The sequence below is a fragment of the Balaenoptera ricei genome, chromosome 17 (assembly GCF_028023285.1).
Source record: "Balaenoptera ricei isolate mBalRic1 chromosome 17, mBalRic1.hap2, whole genome shotgun sequence".
Taxonomy (NCBI): domain Eukaryota; kingdom Metazoa; phylum Chordata; class Mammalia; order Artiodactyla; family Balaenopteridae; genus Balaenoptera; species Balaenoptera ricei.
The window spans coordinates 80,697,292-80,720,611 of NC_082655.1; the positions used below are offsets into that span (position 1 = coordinate 80,697,292).

The 23,320-nt window shown below is 43.8% G+C and overlaps 1 protein-coding gene across 8 annotated transcripts in view; it reads left to right on the plus strand.

Annotated features, from left to right (window-relative positions):
* Window positions 1-449: 449 nt before the first annotated feature.
* PCMTD1 (protein-L-isoaspartate (D-aspartate) O-methyltransferase domain containing 1) overlaps window positions 450-23,320 on the plus strand; it is a 62,048-nt gene continuing 39,177 nt past the window's right edge. For 2 of the 8 annotated variants that reach the window (XM_059902266.1, XM_059902270.1), the window contains exons 1-2: window positions 581-669; window positions 17,111-17,177. The gene's annotated coding sequence lies outside the window, so the exon portion shown is untranslated. Of the gene's footprint in view, window positions 670-17,110; window positions 17,178-21,765; window positions 21,853-23,320 lie in introns of those variants that run through there. The other 6 variants (XM_059902273.1, XM_059902274.1, XM_059902272.1 and 3 more) reach the window with 5 other exon arrangements.

Below are 23,320 nucleotides of genomic sequence, written 5' to 3' on the forward strand. Positions count from 1 at the left end.
GCTCTAACTGTTCACCCGCGGAGGCAGCCCGCGGACACGGTCCGCACGTCTGCAAGGCCGGCAGCCGCGGGCAGAGCCCTCCCGCCGGGCAGCCCTCGGCCCCGCCTCCTCTCCCGGCGCCGCCCGAGGTGGGTGCAAGCCGCCCGCCGTGACGGAAGGACAGGCGCCCACACGCCGCCAGGCACCGCGGAGCAGCACCAGTTCACCGACCGGCCCCAGCTCCGGAAACAGCCGCCCCACGCGGGGGGCGGGGGCGGGAGGGCGGCGGCGGCGGCGGCGGCGGCGGCGGCGGCGGCTGCTCTCGCGGGATCTCTCTCTGCCTCCGTGTCTTCGGGCCCCATCGAGACCTCGCGTGGTTTGGGCTAGGGGCGGGGCGAGCCGAGGGGCGGAGTCGGATGGGGCGTTCCCGGGCCTTGTTGACTTCAGCGCCCTCGCGGCGGCCCTCGCGCCCGCCGCCGTCCGCGCATGCCCGGTCCCCGCCGGCTCGGAGGCCGCGGCGCTCGGGCTTCCCCAACCAGCGTCCGGGCCCCGCCCCTCCCCCCGGCGGCGGCGGCGGCGGCGGCGGCGGACGTGTTGTTTTGGCGGCGGCGCCGGCTGCCGCGGAGCCAGCCGAGTCCCAGCGCCTCACCTGCGCCCGCTGCGGCGGGCCCACCGACCGCCTCGCCACAGGTAAGGCCTTCGCTCCGGGCTCGGGGCGGGGTCGGGGGCCAAGGGGCCGGAAGGGCCGAAGGGGGCCGAGGGATTGAGGGAGTCAGGGGGTGGTCGGGGGCCGGGAGGGAGGGAGGGAGGTCGGGGCCGGGCGGCCGAGGGGGCGGGGGGAGGCTGGGCCCGGGGGTGGAGGCGGGTCTGGGGCCGGGAGGTCGGAAGGGCCGAAGGGCCGGGGGTCGGGGCCGGCGGCTGAGGGTTCGAGGGGGCCTGGGGGCTGAGGGGAGGCTGGGGGCCGCGGGGTCCAAGGAGGCGGAAGGGTCGGGGGGCCGGGCCCGGGCCCCGCCGCCGCGACTTTGTTGTTGTCGGCTTCGGAGGAGGCGGACCTGCCCGCGGCGTCTCGCGCGGCCTCGGCTCTGCGGCTGGAGGGGGTCTCGGGGGCTGGAGCGGCGCCGCCTTTTCTCGTTTTCGGGTCTCGGTTGGGCGGTTACTGCTGTAGAGTGCGGGCTCGTCCTCCGCCGGAGTAGCGGGGACCCAGGCGTGGAACCGCACGGGGAGAAATTTTGCGAATCCAATTATTTTTTTGTTTGTTTGTTCCCCACTTCCAGAACTGTGTTTCCATCTGTCGTCTTCTTAAAATTTAGAGATCCTGTGTTTTTTAAATTACACATTGGCATCCTTTGGGTACGGAGGAGGAAGTACGGTCTTCCCGATAGTTTTTGCTCGCAGTTTGTTATGTATCATTGTTGCAGAAGTACTGTGTGCTCTTTAAGGAAACACAGCGCAGCCGCACAGTGACGAAGTGTGTCCTCCCCCCGCGCCGGCCCCCCACCCATCTCCCCCCGCTTACTGCCCAGGGGAACCAGTCTGCAAGTGTGGTGTTTAGCCATTGAGGATTTGTCTGTGCGTCTAATAAATACGGTTTAAAAACACAGTTGTCCCGTTATTGTAAATCGACTATACTTCAATAAAACCAAAACAAAAAACAAAATTGGGATCGTATATAGTATATAGTTCTTATTGGCCAGTTCTACTCATGGTTGTTTCTCCATTTTATGACGTACCTCATTCTTTTAAAAACCTACAGAGCTCTATTCTTTTAATCGATGAACATTGTCGTCCATAGTTCTGTAATCTTTTAGCTTTTAGTTAGCTTTTAATAAGGTCTACAAACTAATGTTTTGAAACATAATGTGGTAGAACTTTCAGAATGTGTGCCAGTTGGGGATACTTACATATTGGGAAGTTGAGTAATATGTTTACATAGAGCTTAATGGTAGCTTACAGGAGGCCTGGGTGACTTCATAAAGCAGGTTACTAAAATACTTCATTTTTTGTTTTTTTTAAGTGCATTTTTCAGAGTAAACTTAAATTCCATATGCTCAGTTGAAAACAGATTCAGTCCCTCAAATGTGAACTGGCCCCTGTGTGACGAAGAGGTAAAGGTAGGAGGCCAGTGGCCCGCAAGTCTGTGTCTCAGGCAGGTACACCATAGGGAGTAAGCTGTTAAGTGGAGGGATGATAGCGGCTGCTTACTGTTCAAGAGGACGGGAAACTAGGGAATCTCTACTACACTTGATATTTCTGCGCGCAGAAGAACTGGAGGCTTTGTTGATCTAATCACCGCCTTGTATCTATTAAAAATGTGCTGTGCGTTCATCTTGGTGCTGGCTTCCAGGGAAAACAGAACTGAGTAAGGTAATCGCAGAGAACCATGTGGTTCTCAACATGTATAGCCTGAAATCTGAGGCCCAGTCGTGTAGCATTTTATTATTTGGGAAACTGTGTTTAGAAGGAATCAAAAACATCCGTGGCATTTTTAGTTATCCTTGCTAGTAATAGAATGCTCTTTCTTATGTATTTCTCATAACATAGGTGGCAGTCTCTCCATTCTGTGAGTTTTTAAACAGAGGCTCTGAGAGATTAAACTGGTGAAGACCCCACTGCCTTTTTAGTGGTGCTGACTGCATTAGACTCAGGCCTGCTTCATGCTTCAGACATGCTTCCAAGAACCTGCTTTTTGCTCTGCTGTGCTGCCCCCCATTAATGAAAATTACCTTACAAAATTACTGATCTTAGAGTTTCCTTCTCTTTTTTGGCTTGGAAACGTTCCTTATAAAGTAGAGACATAAATATAATTGTATGCATTGAAAAATAATCTAAAGGATAATTAGTGTGAAACTCTAACAATATCTATTTATTTTTATTAATTTATTTTTATTTTTGGCTGCCTTGGGTCTTCGTTGCTGCGCGCAGGCTTTCTCTAGTTGCGGCAAGCGGGGGCTACTCTTCGTTGCGGTACACGGGCTTCTCACTACAGTGGCTTCTCTTGTTGTGGAGCACGGGCTCTAGGTGCACGGGCTTCAGTAGTTGTGGCTCGTGGGCTCAGTAGTTGTGGCTCACGGGCTTAGTTGCTCCGCGGCATGTGGGATGTTCCCGGACCAGGGCTCGAACCTGTGTCCCCTGCATTGGCAGGCGGATTCTTAACCACTGCGCCACCAGGGAAGTCCCTCTAATGATATCTTTTAGATGAGGTTTCTGATGGTGTATTATTAAAATATTGAATTCCTTGAGGTGATGCCACTAAGCAAGAAGATGGGGGATTGTGTTACTTTAGTTTTCAGTCACTCCATTTGATGCCATGCTAAATTTGGATGTCATAGTGAATTGTAGCTCTTACAGATGCTTTTATTCCTTATAGACGAGTCTCATTTCATTTAGTATTATTTTTATGAACCCCATTACACTCTTTGTAAACTAATATGAAAACAATACAAAGAGGGTCCTAAAAAGATTAAAATTTGCTTATTTATTTTGGCCTCCTAAAACTGCATCATGACAGGGAGTTTAATAGAGTATATGTCATAATGTTATGGTTATTGATCTGTTTTGGTTTTCCAGCAGATGTGACAACTGTGTGGTTTAAAGAAATACGGCACGTACTGAAGTTAAAGTATGATCAGTTGTAATATGTATTTGAGAAGAAACCCACGTATAGGAAAATATTTGAGCTTTTATTCTTGGCATTTGTTACGGATGGTAATTAGATTCACATTTAAATGGCATATCTGCCATCACTTGTCTCTTGGACAACTTACACTGGATGTGAGTGGGTTTTATAGTTGTGGGATACAGAAAAACAATTCAGCACCAGCAAGATGTCTTTAGAATACGTTAGGACTTCCAGCTGTTGGAGGATGGGGAATCCAGTTCTGTGTGTGCATAGTCTCAAAAATTAATAGGAGAGATCTTGTGGCTGACGGGGAGAAATACACAGTTTTCCAGTTTAGCCTAAAAATCCTTTTGGGGTGGCATACATTCATGAGTAGCCATCAATAAACTATTTAGGGCCTATGAATGGTAACAAAAGCATCAGCTGTGATCTAGAGTTTAATATCTAGATGAGATTTAAAAGCTAAGTATGAAAGAAGTCTTGTGGAATTGCCTAAGGACCTGTTCACTGATAGCTCTGTTTCTAGGGAGAAACTAGTTAAGACGCAAGAGAAGCCAAAAGAGAGGGGAGATAATCTGAGAGCTGGCCCTCAGAGTAGACAGAGGGAAAGGGGGGTCCTCAAAGAGTCAGCTCTGTGGTTGGAGGTCAAGGGAGATACGAACTTAAAAGTTATAGTTCTTCGAGATACTGAAAGAAAGTCTAATTACGATTATTATGCTGTGGTAGCCCTGTCCTGCTGGGGGTTGAGTTGGAATAATTAACACTTTGCGGTAGCGTGCAGGCTCTTGTGAGCCTGTAGTAACCGCAGTGCAGTGAGTCAGTTCAGTGCGTGACCTCAAGTGCGGTGAGCATCTGGGAGCTGTGCAGTGTGAAGTGTCGCGAGGCCCTTGCCTCCCCTGTTCCTGCCACAGGCCAGCGCCTTGGACTCGCTGTCCCTGGGGCCTTTTGTTTATTTTCTCATCTCACTCACGTACACGTGTTACCTGAGATAGAGTTCTCGTCTCCCTTTTTTGGAGCTGTGTTTTCTCCTTTCTGGCCGCCTCAGGCCCCTGGATCCCACTGTTCATTCCCTCTTTGCTGAGGCCCCAGTTTGCATCACCAGCTTCATTTTCTTTCCAGAGCTTCAGACTTGCCTTTGGTTGTTTTCCTTGACAAACTCTTTAAAGTGGCTGTCATTTTGTTATCTTGAATCAAATAGATTCAGAATTGAAGTGTTTTCCTTGCAAATTTAATTCTTTTTCCTTCATTTACTTGTTTATGTTAATGATCCTCACATTTTCTTAGTCATCTAGACTCAAAATCAAAGGACACCTTTGATTCTTCACTTTGCCCTTTCTTATAAATGATTTGTCATTTTATTGCATGTGGTTCCTGATTCTCCTGCCTCTTTTCCATTTTCCCAGCAGTTAAGTAATTTTAATCCCTTTGCTTCAACTGCCATTAACAGGAGACATCCCTAATCTCTAGGTTTTACCATCCATCATGTTTGGTGCTATCAAATTAATTGTACTAAATGCAGCCCTGATCATTTTTTTTTCCCTGCTTGCAAACAAAACCAAACCCCAGAACTTACGGAGTGTTTCTTCTGACAGCCACTGTGCTGGGTGCTTTTTCTCATTTGGTCCTCGTAATAGTTTTATGTTGTAGGTGCTATTATGCCACTTTACAGAGGAAGAAATTGAGACTTCATGAGCCTGAAGGAGTTGCTAGTAGGTAGGTGAACTGGAGTTGGAATCCCAAGCATGTCTTCCAATTTTGTGTTCTTGACCTCTGTGCTTCCACCGCGTGGCCCTGATGGACTCCGGAATACAGTCCTTGTTCTTCACCTTTGCCTTTTCAGAACTGCATTACATGGCTCCAGCCCTCCTTCTCAAATGTGTTCCTTGTTTTATTCAAACTTCTGGTTTCTTATGCATTTTCTTTCGGAGTTTCCTCCCTTTCCTGTCTCTACTTTTTGAGGCCCTCCTTGTGGAAGGCTTGCTGATGCGCTGTATTTCCCTAGGGCTCCTCTTCCCCGTCTGCGAGTAAGGTCTCCTCTCATTCATATAGTTGCTTAACCTTGTGATGAGAACTTTCTACTCTGAATTTGTTTTTGAGTACTCTAACAGTTGTAATTGGATTAAAAAATGCTCGAAAACAGAAACCGTGTGTTGCGGATGCTCAGGAGATGGGTGTGAACGAATATGAACATGGTCTCTGGTCACCCACCCCGTTAATGGCAGTTTAAGTAGTACTTGATTTTAGTTGGTAGATGACACCCAATAGCTTATTGGAGTTTTTAATTTTGTGTATGTGATAAAACCAGATTTTCTTGTTGTAGGCTAATGAGTTCAATTTTCGGATTCATTTCTAGGTAATTATGATAAGTTGTTTTTTCTTAAAAATTCAGTTTTTTTTTTTTGTATGTACGTGTCTGAGTTGTTGACAGTTGTACATATGTATAATATATGTATATAAATTCTTAAAATTAATGGTTTGACATTTGAATTCTTTTCGATGCTGTTGAATTAGACATATTGTCAAATGAACTACAATATTCTCATAAGCTCTCTGGCCTCACACCTTTCTCTGTGCTTATGTAGATACGGGCCTATCCTGCAGTGTCATTTATTCCTTTTTTGTGACACCAGGAAGCTCCAACTTTTGGTCAGCTGAAATGCCCTCACACAGATTATACATAAGTCTGCTTCCTGAAGAGTTCATGTGAAATTTCAGATTATTTTGAATCTACCAAGGTTAATGGTTACCATGCAAAGGTTAAAATTTTATATTTCTCTTATATCTGCCTCTGCATCTTGTATTATAGTGTAAGTAATACAATATAAGTATTATATTAAGTAATTAGTTTCTGCTTTATCATATAAAAATATAATCCTTTCTGTTAGGAGTTGAGAATGTAGGATATCTTGGTGATGGTGATAGGGGGACACATTTGGGGTTTCTTTTTGGAATACTAAATGTATGATTATAAAAGAGTGAGATTGATTCTCAGACTAATTAGTCAGTCTTCCTGCTCTCGACTTCATAAAGGATTAAAGTAATCACAAATACTTCTCTAAAGATAAAAGTTTTAATCAAGTTTAAAATAAATGATTTTGAAAATAGGTACTATAGTCACATGGTTCAAAGTTTAAGTGCTATGAAAAGTTTATAGACTGAAAAGGACTCCTCAGCCGCCCATTTTCCCCCCTGGGAGGTAGCCACTTATCTCTGGAATGATACAAAAGAAACCATTTGTATATAAATACTCTTTTTCTTTCCAGTTAGGATGAGGTTCATTGCAAACAGTTTCACTTGCATTTTTCACTCAGTGTATCTCTAATATTCCGTAACAGTAAAGAATTTCTTCATTCTTTAAAAAAATCTTTTTGCAGCCTCAAAGTATCTGCTATATATTGCTACATATATAGATTGTATATATTATCATTTATTTAACCTTATTCCCTACTGATGGACATTTAGATTGTTTCCAGTTTTCCACTGTTATACCCATTGAGGCACCCTGTTTGAAGGAAGAGAAATAAAAAGATCTTTCTCTCTAGGGAAAAATAAAAATTGAAAACTGAAATGGATGTTTCTTGGGGAATGAAATGGTTTCCTTTTCAGGCCTGATGATTAATGGTAAGCGAAGGATGGGACCATGTGAAGGTGCTTGCTGGAGTCCCTGGTGGATGGTTGGGTGGGAAGAGGAGGAACGGCAGTGGTGATTGGCAGCAGCTCCCAGGACCAATTGTCTGCTCTGGGCGAGGCCATCTCTGCCTGTGTTCAGAAGTTCTGTGCTTGGAAAGGATTCTTGATATCTGGAAACTTGTCTCTGGGACTGTGGCCTGTAATAGTATATTTAACATAGGAAATCTGTTCAGGGAATGAACTAAGATCCCTGGGTGTCATCTAGAAGGAAATGTCATGGCCAACAACACAGTATTTTTTATGAGGTCATTAAATTTTTTACTGTAGTATTATTGTATGTTCAGACATAAGATTTAAACTACTGAAATAAATGAAGTTTAACAAATTCCTCCTTCAGCAAACCTCTGCCATCCACATCGGTTGCTCATGGGTTGTTTGGGTAATAATGGCTTTTTAACAGTGTGGTGTGAATCCTTTCAGAGTTTATGTACAAACAGAAATAACATTCATGTATCTTAAAAATGTCAGTCAGAATCCTATTGAATAAAAAGTCATGGTAAGAATGATGAAAAGTCAGAATTGAATGTAATAACAAGTGAATAAGGTGATGATGGGATGTCAGGTAAATAATGAATGCTCCTTGATTCCTTCTGACCAAGGGTGCTATAAATACAGACTGTTATTGTATACAAGTGTAGCAGCTGCTAAAGTTGTGTAGCTGGTCTATCAGGTTACTCCTAACAAGTCATTTAAGGTTTCCCAAGCTGTGCCTTTTTTTTGTTTGTTTTTTAAACATAGTAGATATGGCTTACTGAATAGGATGAGTTACCTTTTCTTTGTTATTTTTCAGTCATTCTGTCCTAAATATGGGATTTGAGTGTTTTTCTGATAGGCATCAAAAAATTAGTTTTTAGGTGTTTGGTAGCTATGTCATTTCTCTTTATGCTCGTACTGTATATGCTGCCTGGGTCCACATGGCTCAGGTTTTTGTAACAAGGGTTCGTTTGCACTGACTCATTTCTGAACACCTATGATTCTCTTTTGGTCACTTATACACACTTTCCTGGCCATCGTAGAAATAATAGGTAAAAAGGTCATTTTGTCTCTGTTCATCCCCAGATCCCGCCACATATAATAGCAGTAAGAATTCCTTGTAGAAAGACTAGAAAATATGGATAAAAAAGAAACAGATTGTGGGGAATGTAATCACCCGGGGTGTGTGTCCTCTAGTTAATTCTGAGAGATTTCTGTATTAATGAGAACACCAACTAGAAAAGCCCAGCTTTATAAATCCTGCTGCCATATAAGGCAAATACATTTGGTGATACAAGCATGGAAAATGTGAGTGCTTGAATTTTCTCTGACCTGGATGCTTTGCCAGGTAACCAAGGCTGTGGTAGGGCCTCAACTTAGCATGTCAGGTGATTTGTGCACATGAACGGCCAAGTGCTGAGTGGTTTAGCTGTTGGTGGTGGGAGCCCCACGTGTGTCAGTAGGTGGCTTAGTATCCACCTGTATTGCTGTTCCTGGTTTAATAATTCAGAGCTTTTACTCTGATTGTGTATCATTGTATTTTTGTAATCTGTCTTTAAAATACTGGATCTTCAGTTTATTAGAAAGAAATATTTAGAAATGCCATAGCTCAAAAACAAACACAAAATGAACCTTTCTTTGTTTGACAGTATTTTGAAGGATGGTGTATTTTATCCCTGTGACTCCTGTGAGTCCTGGTACTCTTAGTCTCCTGTTTGCATTGTAGTCTCTTTTTTAAAATTAATTAATTAATTTTTGGCTGCATTAGGTCTTCGTTGCTGCACGCGGGCTTTTCTTTAGTTGCGGCGAGCAGGGGCTACTCTTCGTTGCAGGGCTGCGGGCTTCTCATTACGGTGGTTTCCCTGGTTGCGGAGCACGGGCTCTAGGTGCGCTGGCTTCAGTAGTTGTGGCACATGGGCTCAGTAGTTGTGGCACACGGGCTTAGTTGCTCCGTGGCATGTGGGATCTTCCCGGACCAGGGCTTGAACCCTTGTCCCCTGCATTGGCAGGCAGATTCTTAACCACGGCGCCTCCAGGGAAGCCCCCTGCATTGTAGTCTCTTGATGACTAGAGTGGATTTTTAAATTCATGGTCATCTTGATACTCAAATATAAGAGAAGATTTTGGAACACATGAAGGTAGTTACTACAGTTTTAGTTTTAAGAAAAAGCCTGGCAGTGGTCTGTAGTGATTTAACATGTATTGTAAATACCATTGTGAAAGAATTACTTCAAATACTTCTAAACCATTTTAATGGTTTAATGGACTTGACTTTTTTCCTGCAAATAGAGTAATTTTGAATCTTTATTCTTTTATGAACCAGAGAAATTAGAAGTGGCAAAAGAAAGATTTAGGCTTTTCTGCAGTGATTTATATAAATATCTGTATTGTAACTGTTCCTGAAATTGGTTTGATTCTGAAGGAAAGGGAGAGATCACCATGGTCTTAAACTAGTTGAGCCACCTTATTGTTTATGGCAAAAAAGCTTTTTGTAAGCTTTCTGTTTCTTGTTAAGAACTTGTTCAATTGTCGCTGTTTAGTAATCGCTGGTTTTATTGTGCCTAGATAGTACATCCTGTATGTGTTTGGGACCACACCTGCATATGCACGTGCGCACGGACATCTGCGGTGCACGGCTCCAGGAGGCCCCATTCACACAGACACAGAGTGATTGCCATTCCCTGCGCTGCCTCGGGAAGTCTCACACTGTGTGTGACTGATGCTCCCTGGAACGGTGCAGTACGAGATGCTAATATCTTGGTGCTTTAACATTTTCACACTTTGGTATAACTTTCCCTTTATTTAATCTTTACAACAGCCTTGTCGAAGAGTATCTTGTCTGGTGAGTATCATTAGTCTCATTTTATAGATGCATGAACTGAGATTCAGAGTTTCCTCTTCCTGAATCTGCTGAATCTGCTTTCTTTCCTATGAAATGATCTGCAGTCTTTAAGGCCAAAGGGCTTGGTGTGAGAATAGACCTAGAACTCAAAGCCCATTCTGCCTCCTAAGGAAGTTAGGTAATCCCTTTCCTTGGAAGTAATACTGTTACATGGAGTTTTGTTAAGATTAAATGAATTAAAATGGCAAAGCTTTATATGCAGTAAATGCTCAACTAATGACAGTTGCACTAATGATAAAGGTAGTAATGCTTTATGAGTCGCACACTGCTTTTCAAAGATCATGAGATGAGTCGTCACTCGGCAGAGCGAGGGACTTGCACAGCGGTAGTGTCCATTTAAACGAGAGGCCAGCCTTGGGAGCAACCTCACGTCAGTATTGGTCGGGTGTGGGGGGGTCAGGAGTAGCCGGGGAGCCGGGACGCGGGCGCTGGGGAGCCGCATTGGGCTCGCTTGTCCTCCGGTCGTTTTTAGTGATAACACGCAAAGCACCACCTGGAGGGCAGTCTGGTTTTACAAGGGTGCTCCCTCTTGAGGCTGACCTGGAATCATACTACATTAAAGTTTGAGCAAGTTTGAATCTGCTGCAAAAATCCTGACAAGTACCAACAGCTGAGAAAAGGTGCCAACTCTCACGTACAGGGTCTTGACTCACGCTGAACTGAATTTTTGTCAGCCCTCAGAATGAATCTGTGCAGTGGCTTCCCACTCTCCTAAAAGTAAGGGCAGGAATTGAGCAGATTTGAGCCCTAAGTGGTTTTAAGCTTAGGCACAATTTCTCCCAATGGTGTAGCATATTAGGAATGCTCAAGTTTTTTTTGTGATACTGCTCAAGGGTTAGGACTGGGCATACATTTTCATTTATAAGAAAAAATGATTACATGCCTTGAGAATAACCAAACCAAAAAATTGATGGTTTTATTTGTTGCAGTTTCCAGTTAGTACTTCAGATTGAATTGCAGGGTCATCTTTAAAGTCCTTGTATAGTCTGCGGTATAGTTATTGTTGTTTCAGGGGACTTCGGGTTGTCTTAATGTGACCGTGCCTTATCTGTAAGAGAAAATGAATTCCATGTTCTGTCAAGGAATATGAGCGTATCTCTTGCCGCTGATTATCCTTGTGATCTCTTATTTTGTTTCCTGTATCTTAGGTGAGTAGAATGGATTCAGTCCCCAAGTGTACAGATATAATTCCTTGTGGAGCAGCATTTGGCTGTAGACTTTGGGCAGTGTGGTAGACAGATAATGCCCCCTTCCCCAGGGTGTTCCTGCTTTAATTCCTGGACCCTGTCAGTATGTTACCCTGTATGGCTCAGGGGAATTAAGGTTGCTGATTAGCTGACTTTGATAGGGAGAGTGTCCTGTGTTACCCTGATGGGCCCAGTGTGATCGCAGGGCTCCTTGAAAGTGGACGAAAGAGGCAGAGCGAGGACTCGGCCTGATGCGGCTGTGAAGACGGAGGAAAGGGGCATAAGCCACAGAAAGCAGACGGACACGGGACTCCTGAAAATGCAAGAGTGATCCCCTTAGAACCTCCAGAAGGGAATGCAGCCCTGCCTGCACCCTGATCTTAGCCCAGTGAGACCTGTGGTAGACTCTGACCTCCAGGACTGTAACATAATGAACCTGTGTGGTTTTAGGCAGTTTCATTTGCGGTAGTTTGTTAAGGCAGTGATAGAAAATGTATGCGGGTAACAATACATTGTGATCATTTGATTCCGTAGTGAAATGATTGCTAAGCAACCCCTCCCCCAACAGAATATTTAGGTGACATTTACAAAGCTGATAAAACACTAGTACTGCTGTGTTTATTTTTATTTAAAAAAAATTTTTTAAAGGCTTGGTTTAGAGCATTTATATTAGTGTTCTTTTTATTTATTTATGGCTTCGTTGCTGCGCTTGGGCTTTCTCCAGTTGCAGAGAGCGGGGGCTACTCTTTGTTGTGGTGCGCAGGCTCTAGGCACGCGGGCTTCAGTAGTTGTGGCCCGCGGGCTCAGTAGCTGTGGCCCGCGGACTCTGGAGTGCAGGCTCAGTAGTTGTGACTCGTGGGCTCTAGAGCGCAGGCTCAGTAGTTGTGATGCATGGGCTTATTTGCTCCACGGCATGTGGGACCTTCCCGGACCAGGGCTCGAACCCGTGTCCACTGCATTGGCAGGCGGATTCTTAGCCACTGCGCCACCAGGGAAGTCCTACTGCTGTTTTTCTTTTTTAGTTTTTTTCTACTGCTGTTTTTAAATGGGGGTGGTCTTGAGCCCTGCCAGGTGGGATTTTCTCTCATTTTTGCAGCATCCTGGACACACCTCTGAGTTTTTGGAGCTTCGTCCTTTCTTTATATTGGGTAGGTGAATCAAAATGGTGTACAGATGCTGTTGAAGTTGGGAGAACCACAGGTATGAAGACCATCTTCATACTTGAAGATTTTGAAGTTAGTTGTAGTAATCTAGCTAAAATTGATAGGGATGGTGATAGAATGGAATTTTCACTGAGAGCAGTGGGAGTAATGGAAGAGAGTAGCTACACTGCAAGGTGGGGGGCTGTGTAGAAGGCTTTGGATGTACTGTATTTGCAGTGATGGTGGGGACCCCCGGCCCTGTGAAATTAACCTAGTAATTTATTAAATGCACTGGAAAATTTGTACTGAAGAGGAGGGTGGTTTTGAATCAGCAGAGCAGGAGAAAGGAGAAATACATACCTGCCCTCAAAATCCTGAGGCAGTACGCTGGAGGAAGACATGGACAAAATTAACAGCTATTTAAGTCGCTTTTCTGGCAGACAGAAGCTGGGGTCCTTGTGAATTTGCTACGTGGAATCCTTCCAGTTTGGGGGAAAGAGTCTTGTATTTGAAGAAGTTGTATATACTCTTCGTTCTCAGTAGGAAAGAAAGACTATCCCTCTGCATTCACTGTAAATAGACATAAATAAATTTCTACCCTAGGCTCCCCTGCTGTAAAAAATGGAAAAATGACATTAAGGTAGTTGGATAAGGTAAATTATTATTTTTGAAAATATTTTTGTTTTTCCAGAACACATATACCTCCCCACACAACACACATTAAAATAAAACTAAATGCTCTGTAGAAACATACAGATGTCTTTCTGGCTATTCCTGCTCTTCTCTGGTGTTCAGTGTATCACATTTTTAGGGCAGCAGCAACGTTTATATGGCTTATTTAGCGTTTTTTTACTGTTGCTTTCTTCGAAAATTATTTTCTGCTAAATGAGTAATACAACAAATCCATTGAATTCTTTAGGGCCTGTTTGTATATTTAGTTTTCCTTCTGTGTTCCTACAACTCTGGGACTGCTTTTTCCAATAAATGTTTTTTGATGGTCTTCTTTCAATTTGAAATGCCACTGGCAAGAAAAAGTAACCTTTACTATTGCTTATCTCTGGCATTTGTTTCAAGAATTTGGCTTTGCTGTTTCCCTGTTCCTTCATTCCTTTGTGGGTCTCTATTTTTAGCCTGCCTACCATGCCTACGTGAAATTTAATGAGTTTTTCATTGGTTTTATTCTGTCCTTCTCCAGGTGTGCTAATAGTTGTTGAAGCCTCTACAGGGGAAACAAGGGAACCAGAAAGATGCTGTGTTTCGCTTAACAAGCCCATGTTTAAGCTGACTCCGGTAGCTGAGGCTACCAAGCATCCTTCTGTCCAAGAGTGTGACCCGGTGATGGAGCTCCTGAGAAGGAACTTTAATTAATTAATTTATTTATTTTCGGCTGTGTTGGGTCTTCGTTGCTGCGCGTGGGCTTTCTCTAGTTGCGGCAAGTGGGGGCTTCTCTTGTTGTGGAGCACGGGCTCTACGCGTGCGGGCTTCAGTAGTTGTGGTGCGTGGGCTCGGTAGTTGTGGGTCGCGGGCTCTAGAGCGCAGGCTCAGTAGTTGTGGCTCACGGGCTTCGTTGCTCCACGGCCTGTGGGATCTTCCCGGACCAGGGCTCGAACCCGTGTCCCCTGCATTGGCAGGCGGATTCTTAGCCATGGCGCCGCCAGGGAAGCCCCCCTGAGCAAGAGCTTTAAGACGGCGGAATTGGCGCCTGCTGCCCTCAGACTCCTGGTTGCTGTTGGCCGTCTGACTTCCCTCTGTGATCATGGTGGACAGCTCTCACAGCACAGAAAAGCTGGTGACAAGTGTTTCACATCTTGCCAAGAAACTAAGATAAAACACAGTCACATACTTAGAAGTTTTTAAAAAAGGGGGGGTCGTTGCAGGATATAGCAACTTGCGTCAGATCCATGGGACCGTGGGTGTTTTGGCTGGCATAGTGTCAGGGTCTCGTGTCTCCTCAGTTCACTTTACTGCCTAACTGTCTTTTCGTTCTCTGATGGACGTGAATGTAGTCTTTCTGGTTTTCAGGTTTGTATGAGTCTAGTTTATACAGGAAAGGAAAACCACACGGTAATTTGAACAGGGAAAGTTTAATGTGAAGAATTGTTAGCTATAATGGGATTGGCTAGTAAGTAAAGAGAGCCCTAAAGAATATAGAAATGATACAAGGAGCGGCCACTACTCCTGGGGCTGTGGTTGAGCACTCAAGGAGGAGGCCCACCTGGGGCTGAGATCCAGGCCTTGTTGAGAGGGTGTGTGGCTCATTGGATGGCAGGGAAGTTGCTCTGGTGCCTCCTTGATGGAATTTTCCAGAAATCTGCTCTCTGGGGTATGAGGCAAAAATGTTAGAGAGGTGTTTCACCAGAGGCTGCCTTCCGCAAAGTGCCCAGGGCGGCCGCTGAGTGAGCCAGGTGCCGTGACCCTCTTGCTCTGTGGGAGCCTGCTGAGACATGACTGGACCGTCCAAGGCCAGGAGTCCGCAAGCCGAGTGAGGCGGAAAGTTAGGGTGCGGAGCTGAGAGGAACGGAAGGCGGGGCAGAGTAAGGGCGGTGAAGCCTTGTTCGTGGGACCTGTCTGGTTTGGGAGGAAAGTGGTACTGGTAGGTGTTAGCAGATTGTGGCCCATGGGTTCAGCTGGGCCCGCTGTCTGTTTCTGTGTAGCCTACAAGCTAAGAAGGGTGTTTACGTTTTCAGATGGTTGGAAAAATACTAAAAGAAGAGTACTGTCGCATGATGTGAAAATTCTATGTAATTCAGGTTTCAAGGGTCCATAAATAAAAGTTCTGGGACATAGCCACACTGTTTGATTTATAAGTTGTTTATAACTGCTTTTGCTCTAGAAGCACACAGTTCAGAAGTTGTGGTGGAAACTATGGCTTGCAAATCCTAAAATACTTGCTCTCTGACCTTTTGTAGAAAAAGTTAGCTCAAGGACTGGGGACACTGAAGATTAAGTGTAGTGGTAGAAGGATCAGCAAGTTAGATGTAAGATGTGCTTGGAGAGTGAAATAAGGATTCCGGGGGGCAGTGGGTGGGCAGGTCCTCAGAGATGAGACAGTTGCCGTTGTTGGAGTTTTGGTGCTTGAGCAGTTGTTGAAGGTGCCCAGGATGGTGGTGAGAGCTGGCGGCCGAGAACCTGCAGCCGAGATGCCAGAGTCCCCACTGACACTGGGGGAGTGGACACCTCAGGGTCCTCAGTGTGCGGGTGGGGAGATCCGTGTGCTCAGATAGGAGAGTGGAGTGGGAGGTAGAAATGCACAACATCTTCTGCACCTTTTCCAACAAGAGTGAAAAGCAGTCGTTATCAATCTTCTAGGCCTTCTTAAACACGGAAGACTATGTGTGTATATGTGTTTTCTATAGCTTCTTATTTTTATATGTGTGTGTGTATATATATGTCTATATGTATACACAGACACATATGTATTTTATATATATGTATTTTAAACTAGTATCGTGAGTTCACATTGATTCCTCCAGTTCCATCCAGCTCACAAGATATATCCTCACAGTCTTTCCCCAATCTTTCCATGCTTTGGTTTCCCTCAGAAACACCATAGGGTTATTGAGATCTCATTGGCAATTGCCACCTAACATCCACAGTATTTTATGTGTCTTTATTATATTTTATTGCTAGATTTCTATACATTTGATGAATGTTTCTTGAAATGGAAACATGTTCTTTTGTGAGAGGACTAAGTAGGTCTGTATTAAATCATAAAAACAGCTGTTGAGCACATGGTGTGTGTTACGGACTGTCACAGGCAGTTTACATAGATTATCCCATATATTTCTCACTAATCCTGAGGTAGTTATTATTATTAATATTGGGTTTACCATGTAGTAGCTGAGGCCTGGAGAGATGGATTATGTTTCCTGAGGCCGCATAGCTGGGAAGCTGTACAATTAGGGTTCCGACCCAGAACCCACACAGTATCCTATGAGCCTTTATTTAAGTATTATTTTTATTTTAAAAGAGCACTTTCTGTTAGAATATGACTCATAATGAACATACAACTTGATGTGAAGTTACGATTTGATATACTAATACTCATTCTACAAATGATCATTCTACAGATGATCCTTGTAAGGGTAGCAAAGAGTAAAGTAAAATTAAATTATATTCCTCTTGATGTGGCTCCTGTTGAATTCTGACCAGAATTTCACATTGTGGAGGGTTGTGACTCAGCACGGTAACCTCTGTGCCTATCAGAGTTCCTGAGACTAGGTTATCAGTTTTTGTTTATTAAATGAGGAAATCATCAAGTAACGTCTTTTTGTGCAAAACACTTAAAAATTAAAATATCCAAACGTACGGTAGTACTATTTGCTTTGAGTAACTTTTTGTTGAGGGAACATGTAGTGTTTTAAATACGCTATTAATAAACATGATTTTACTAACGCAGTTTGACTACTGTTTATAGTTTGAAGACCAGTCTAATTTCATTTTAAAATGAAACGGTTTCTTACATTACTAGAGATCTTTAGTTCTGTGAATTCATTTTAGCCAAATTAAAAGTAATTTTTAAACATTTTTTCTGAAAATATGCTAACTATTTAAGAGACTGATTTCCTTGAGCAGAGACTGTGTGCACTGAAGCCATCCTTTGACATTCTTTCCTCAGCGTGCCTGTGTCGTGCTCATCTTGCCGGATCTGTGGTGAAGAAGTGTTCAGTGCAGCCTGGAGGGAGGTACTGAGCTATAGTTTTAAAAGCTTTTGCAAGCATTTTTGATTGCTTAGTTTGGACAGTTTTCTCAAAATGAGATTTATTAACTAAAGGAACCACTGATGACAAATTAATCATTTGAACTTAAGGTGAAGCTCTTAGCACTTACTTCAGAGCCCATAGCATTGTTATGGTCATCTTAGGACGACAGTTCATTTCTCAGAACTTCTTAAACTTTCTCTGGGTTGTGAGTAAAAATAAGGATAGAACCATTTGTCCCCATAAATGAAATAAAGCTATAGTATCAATGTGGTGTGTGTGTGTGTTTGCATTTCTCAAGGGTCTCAGACCTGCATTTCTAGTCATTTTATTTCTGATAATGTGAATATTAGTAGTAGTGCATGACATAAGATCTATGAATAAGGCTGAAATATCTCTGTACTTAGGAAATCCGGAACAATTCACTCTTAGTTGGTTTTCTTCATTCGTATGGTGCAGGTAATAGCACCTGTCCTGAAATACCCTAAGGTAATTATGATATTATGTGAGTTGGTACTGAAATATAACAAGGTGTTTTTGTTTTATGCAGCTTTTACTAGTGTCTGTCTGTAGATAAAGTGACCATGATGGACTTCAGAAAGATGCCATTTTATAGAAATACCATATGACCCAGCAATCCCACTACTGGGCATATACCCTGACAAAACCATAATTCAAAGAGTCATGTACCAGAATGTTCATTGCAGCTCTGTTTACAATAGCCAGGACATGGAAGCAACCTAAGTGTCCATCGACAGATGAATGGATAAAGAAGATGTGGCACATATATACAATGGAATATTACTCAGCCATAAAAAGAAACGAAATTGAGTTATTTGTAGTGAGGTGGATGGACCTAGAGTCTGTCATACAGAGTGAAGTCAGAAAGAGAAAAACAAATACCGTATGCTAACACATATATATGGAATCTTAAAAAAAAAAAAAAAGGTTCTGAAGAACCTAGGGGCAGGACAGGAGTAAAGACGCAGACGTAGAGAATGGACTTGAGGACACAGGGAGGGGGAAGGGTAAGCTGGGACGAAGTGAGAGAGTGGCATGGACATATATACACTACCAAACGTAAAATAGATAGCTAGTGGGAAGCAGCCGCATAGCACAGGGAGATCAGCTCGGTGCTTTGTGACCACCTAGAGGGGTGGGATAGGGAGGGTGAGAGGGAGATGCAAGAGGGAGGGGATATGGGGAGATGTATATATATATATATATATATATGTATATATGGCTGATTCACTTTGTTATAAAGCAGAAACTAACACACCATTGTAGAGCAATTATACTCCAATAAAGATGTTAAAAAAAAAAGAGATGCCATTTTATGATACTGGAAAACTGTAGTTAACCTACTTACATTCTTTATCTTTGCTTGGTAAAGTGCTTACTTAGACCTTCTGAACGTTTTTAAAGGTGCCATCAAAATAATTTGATGTAATGACTGTCTCCCAGTTGAAAAAACCAAAACCAGAAAAGATAAGCAGTTGCTCGGAATCATCCTGTGTGACAAGGCCAGGCTTTGCGTTACACAGTATATGTTAATATACAGAAAGAACGTCATTGGCGTGAGCTCATCTTCTGGTTTATTTTATAAGGAAATATTGGAACAAATTAGTGGAAGGGAACAGATACAAATCATCTGAACTGATGAGTAGTTTCCAAACCGTGTAGTTTTGCTTCGGAGTATTCTTTTATTTTTATTTGAATATTGTCCTGTGTGAATTCATAATTTTTCAAATAAGCCCCACTTTGAAAGCATGACCCAAGAGGAGCTGAAAATATGTATGCTTTTCTCTCATGCTTCCCCATCGATCTCATTACGTCCTAAGAACATTGTCACTTAACGGACTGAAAGCGGACAGCACAGCTGCCATTCCAGTGTTCTGGTTCAGACTTTCCCCGAGTTAGAGGAGGTAAGCAACTTGCAGGCTGGGGCTCCTGTGAGGACTGTTGTTAAGTGTTAAGGATTGTAGTACAGCACTTCTTAATACTTCCTGAAAAATTGAAAGATGTTAAGTAAATATCCTCAGACCTGATGAGGTTATTCCCCGAGGATTGGTTTTCTTAGGTCACAGACGCACGTGTATAGTGAGGGTGTTTGTGGTCCACGATTAGGGCTGTGCTCAGTGACCACGTGCTTGCGCGGCAGTGGGAGAGGTTTGACAAGGCCCTAGATTCAGATCTTTGAGTAAGAGGAGAGGAGGAGAGACTCCTGGAGCTATATGAAGTTCTGTAATTTTCAAAATAATAAGATTTCAGATTGAGTTGCTTCATATCTCTTCTTTTAAAAAAATGTATTTCTTTATCCCCTCATGTCCTGTACCTTGAACTCTTCAGCGAGCCGCCACCTACTGCTTCTCTGTCCGTCTGTGAGTTCATGCTGTTGTCCACTGTCCCAGGTGGTGGGGAGGAGGGGGGAATTAGAAGAATGAGGGGCACTGTGGGGAAAGGCAGCGGGAGCAGCTCTGGAGTCGTGGGGTTGAGAAGGTAACTGAGAAGTCCGCATCTGTGAATATAGGCATCTTAGCACTTGCCGAATGTCAGAGTATCTAGTGTGGACGCTTGAACAGATTTTCTTTCGTTTCTTCAGACTGTCTGTGGTAGTGAACTGAAGGGCTGGGGAGGAGACAGTGGCTTATCAGTTTGCCTTTCTTCCTGGCGCTCCAGCTTCAGAGTTCACACTCTCCCTCTAGAGCCGTGTCTCACGGAGGCCACTCCCTAGGTGATAACTGCGCCAGATTCCAGAACTGGTCCTTCTTTGTGTTCCCTCTTTGGTCTTCTAGATTGAAAAATGAAAGTTGGGAATGTGCGTTGTGTCATAGAAGTGAGAGAAAGTGAAGTGTTTACTGGATTTGTGTGTTACCAGGACCTTTGTATATAGCATGCTCTTGACTCTTCACAAATTGGTGATGTGGTAATTATTTTTCCCATTTTATAGATAGGGAAACTGAAGATCACAGGTTAAACAGTTCGCCCGAGGCTGTACAGTCAGTAAATGACATCAGATGCTTCATTTCCGTCTAATCCAGGGGTCCCCAACCCCTGGGCCGCAGACCAGTACCGGTCCGCGGCCCTAGGAGCCGGGCCGCGCAGCAGGAGGTGGGAGGCGGGCGAGCGAGCCAGGCTTCATCTGCCGCTCCCCATCGCTCGCGCCCCAGCCCCCGGTCCGTGGGAAAATTGTCTTCCACGAAACTGGTCCCTGGTGCCCACAAGGTTGGGGACTGCTGTTCTCATCCATTCTTTCTTTGGAACCAAGAGTACAAAAGGGAGGAAAAAAAGGAAATGAGAGGTTGAGGAGAGGGAAGGAGATCTGAACTGAACATCTTTTCAGCTAAGAGAATGAAAGGTTCTTCTGAGTGAGAGGTCAGGAGCCTCTGGGCCAACTGTTGCGTTTCAGGAGGGTCCACGGCTTGACAGACCGGATTTGCGTGGTGGCTCACCCCTGCCGGCTGTGAGCTTGTCTCGTGGTCTTTGAACTTTGTTCAGACTTTGTTAGTGCTGCTTTGTAGGGATGCTGAAGAAACAGACTCCAGTGCCTGGTAGGTAGAGGTACATAGAGAATTGCATGTGTGTGTTATTAGTACTGAAAGAAGGGCAAGCTTTGCATTATCCTTGGATGTAGAGTTAATGAGATGTTCTCAGCAGCTTTTGGCATGGAGTAGCGAACCTTGGCTCACCCTATTTTTTCTTTTTCTTCCTTTCATAAGTCTCTGTGTTTCCTTGTGTTTGTCTGTCATCATTGAGAAAGGTTCCCATGCAGTTCTCTCTGTACTCAGAGTGGCCTTGGTCCATGACTCCCACGGCAAGATCCTTGAGGGCTTGAGGAAGAAAGAGCCTATGTTCGTGCCCTCCAGTAGTGTGTTCTCCTTTGTTTGGGTCACCAGTCTCCCTCCCCCAGAGCTGGGTGAGCTGTGTCCCCACCTCTGCGGCGACAGGAGCACAAGGAGCGACCGCTGGCCACCGGCGCCGGGAAGGCCGGGAGGGGTCAGCCTCCAGCCTGTTCTCTTCCCACCCTGTGGCGTCTGTCTGCCACCGGCTTGCTTCCTGCCTCCTTTGACTTGGCTTTAACCTTCCAGAAAGCATCCCTAAGCTGCCTGAAAGACACCATGGTATGGAATGGGGCTGCCAGTAGTTCTTTCCCACAACCAGGTACATTAAAGTCACAGACCTAATTTTGAAAGCATGGCAAGCAGCTTTTGGAGTGCTTGGAGATCGTGTCAGGCGAGCTTATGTGAATGTGCCCTTTGCTCCTCCACCCTCGAGGAGTGAGAACTGTTCTTAGGAGTAAGTGCGACAGCTTCCTTCTGGGACATAACTGCTCAAGCTGTTCAGTCCTTGATTCTGACACTTTGTCCTGTTCTACCTTTACCCTTTCTTCTTTTTCTCAGAATCCTTATTTTGCTTTTATTGTTTAATGCAGGACTTGAACACCCCTAAATTTTTTTTTTTTTCTTCTATGTTACAGAAAATGGCAGGAGTGGGGCAGAAAAAATTGTGATTGAAATGCTGAGGCTCAGACACTTATTCCTAGATAACTAAAACTCAGTTGTATTCAATGCAGGTTTAACTGATGCCAAAATAGCAGAGAAATCAGAGCCCTGGGGAAGGGAACCTTAGGAATCAGAGACTTAGACTCTTCATTTCACAGGTGAGGAAGTGATGGTCCGGAGGGTTGCCCAGAGCCATACAGCAAAGCTATCAGTGGGATCGAGGCTAGACCTTGGTCTCTTGGCTTGTGTTTGGCACCTTTCCATGATCGAGATGGAATTATCTCAGAATTAACAAATGGCAAACACATTCCATGACCTAAGGCTGTAATGGCTTTTTTAATACTGTTTGCTTTACTCATAAAAAATGAACTGTATTTCAAGTTAGGAGATTATTATTGTTTGCCTTACTCATAAAAAATGAACTGTATTTCAAGTTAAGAGATTATTTTGAATTATCAAAATATTCACTACAGATTTAACTTGCGAACTCCTCATATGTACATTGATTATAATCAATTTAAAATCTCATGGTCCAGTAGTCAGGGGATTGGTTACTTGGTGCATCTGTCTGATGGAATATCATGCCCCTGGATTTTAGAAGAATTTTTGATGGCACGAATAAATGCTTAAGACATATTAAGTGAAAGTCTGAAATAATATATACAGGCATAATACCAACACTGTGTTAAAAAAATAAGAATATTGATGCTTAGAAAGTAAATAATAACTGACTCTTCAAAGGTTAGGCTTATCAATAATTTTTATTTATTTTACTTGGTTTTCAGGTTTTCTGCAAATGCATATACTACTTTTATAATCAAATTAATATTATAAAATGTAATTTATAATTATACATAGAATTTATATGTACTCTGTGATTCATTTTTCACTCAGTTTTTCAGAACAATGTATATGATAAAATGACATCTTTGAAGCTCTGTAGTGTAAATTATTATTTATATTATGATCTCTTTTTTGTTCTGTGGTTTTTCTGCTGTAGACTTGTTTTATTTGTTAAATGTATTTTTATTCCTTAGGAAACTATTCTCCATGTGTCTTTATTGTACTTCATCTGGTCTAAATAAATATATACAGCTGTCTTTATTTTTACCTTGTCAGTTTTGTTCAAATAATGCAAATACACAGTTTAGAAAGTTAAGTGATACTACGAGACAAAGCATAGCAGTTCCTGGCTTCACCTGTCCCCCCCCCACCCAGGAGGCTCACACTCCAGAGGGAACTTAAAAAGATAGCTTTTACGTTCTGCTACAGATGAAGGGTTAGCTCCCATGCCCCCTTTACCTCCCTCTCATCCTCCCAGTGTGGTTAAATGACTATTCAAATTAAGTCAGCAATCATGTTTTCTGTTACGACTATGTGAATGTTGCCTTCCACAGACCAAATCATGTATTCCAAGCCTAACAATCCCTTTCTCTTACGGTTTTGGTTTTCCCTTAACATCCTGTTTCAGTCATTCAGCGCGCCTCTCACTGTCTGAAGCCCTTCCCTGGCTTGCCCCGTCTGCAGGAGGAGGTCCGGTCTCCGTGTGCTGTGGCCTGCGAGCTTGCCAGGCCCCTTGGTCCTTCTGGCCTCCGGAGCACTGCTTTCTGCCCCCGGGCTCACCTC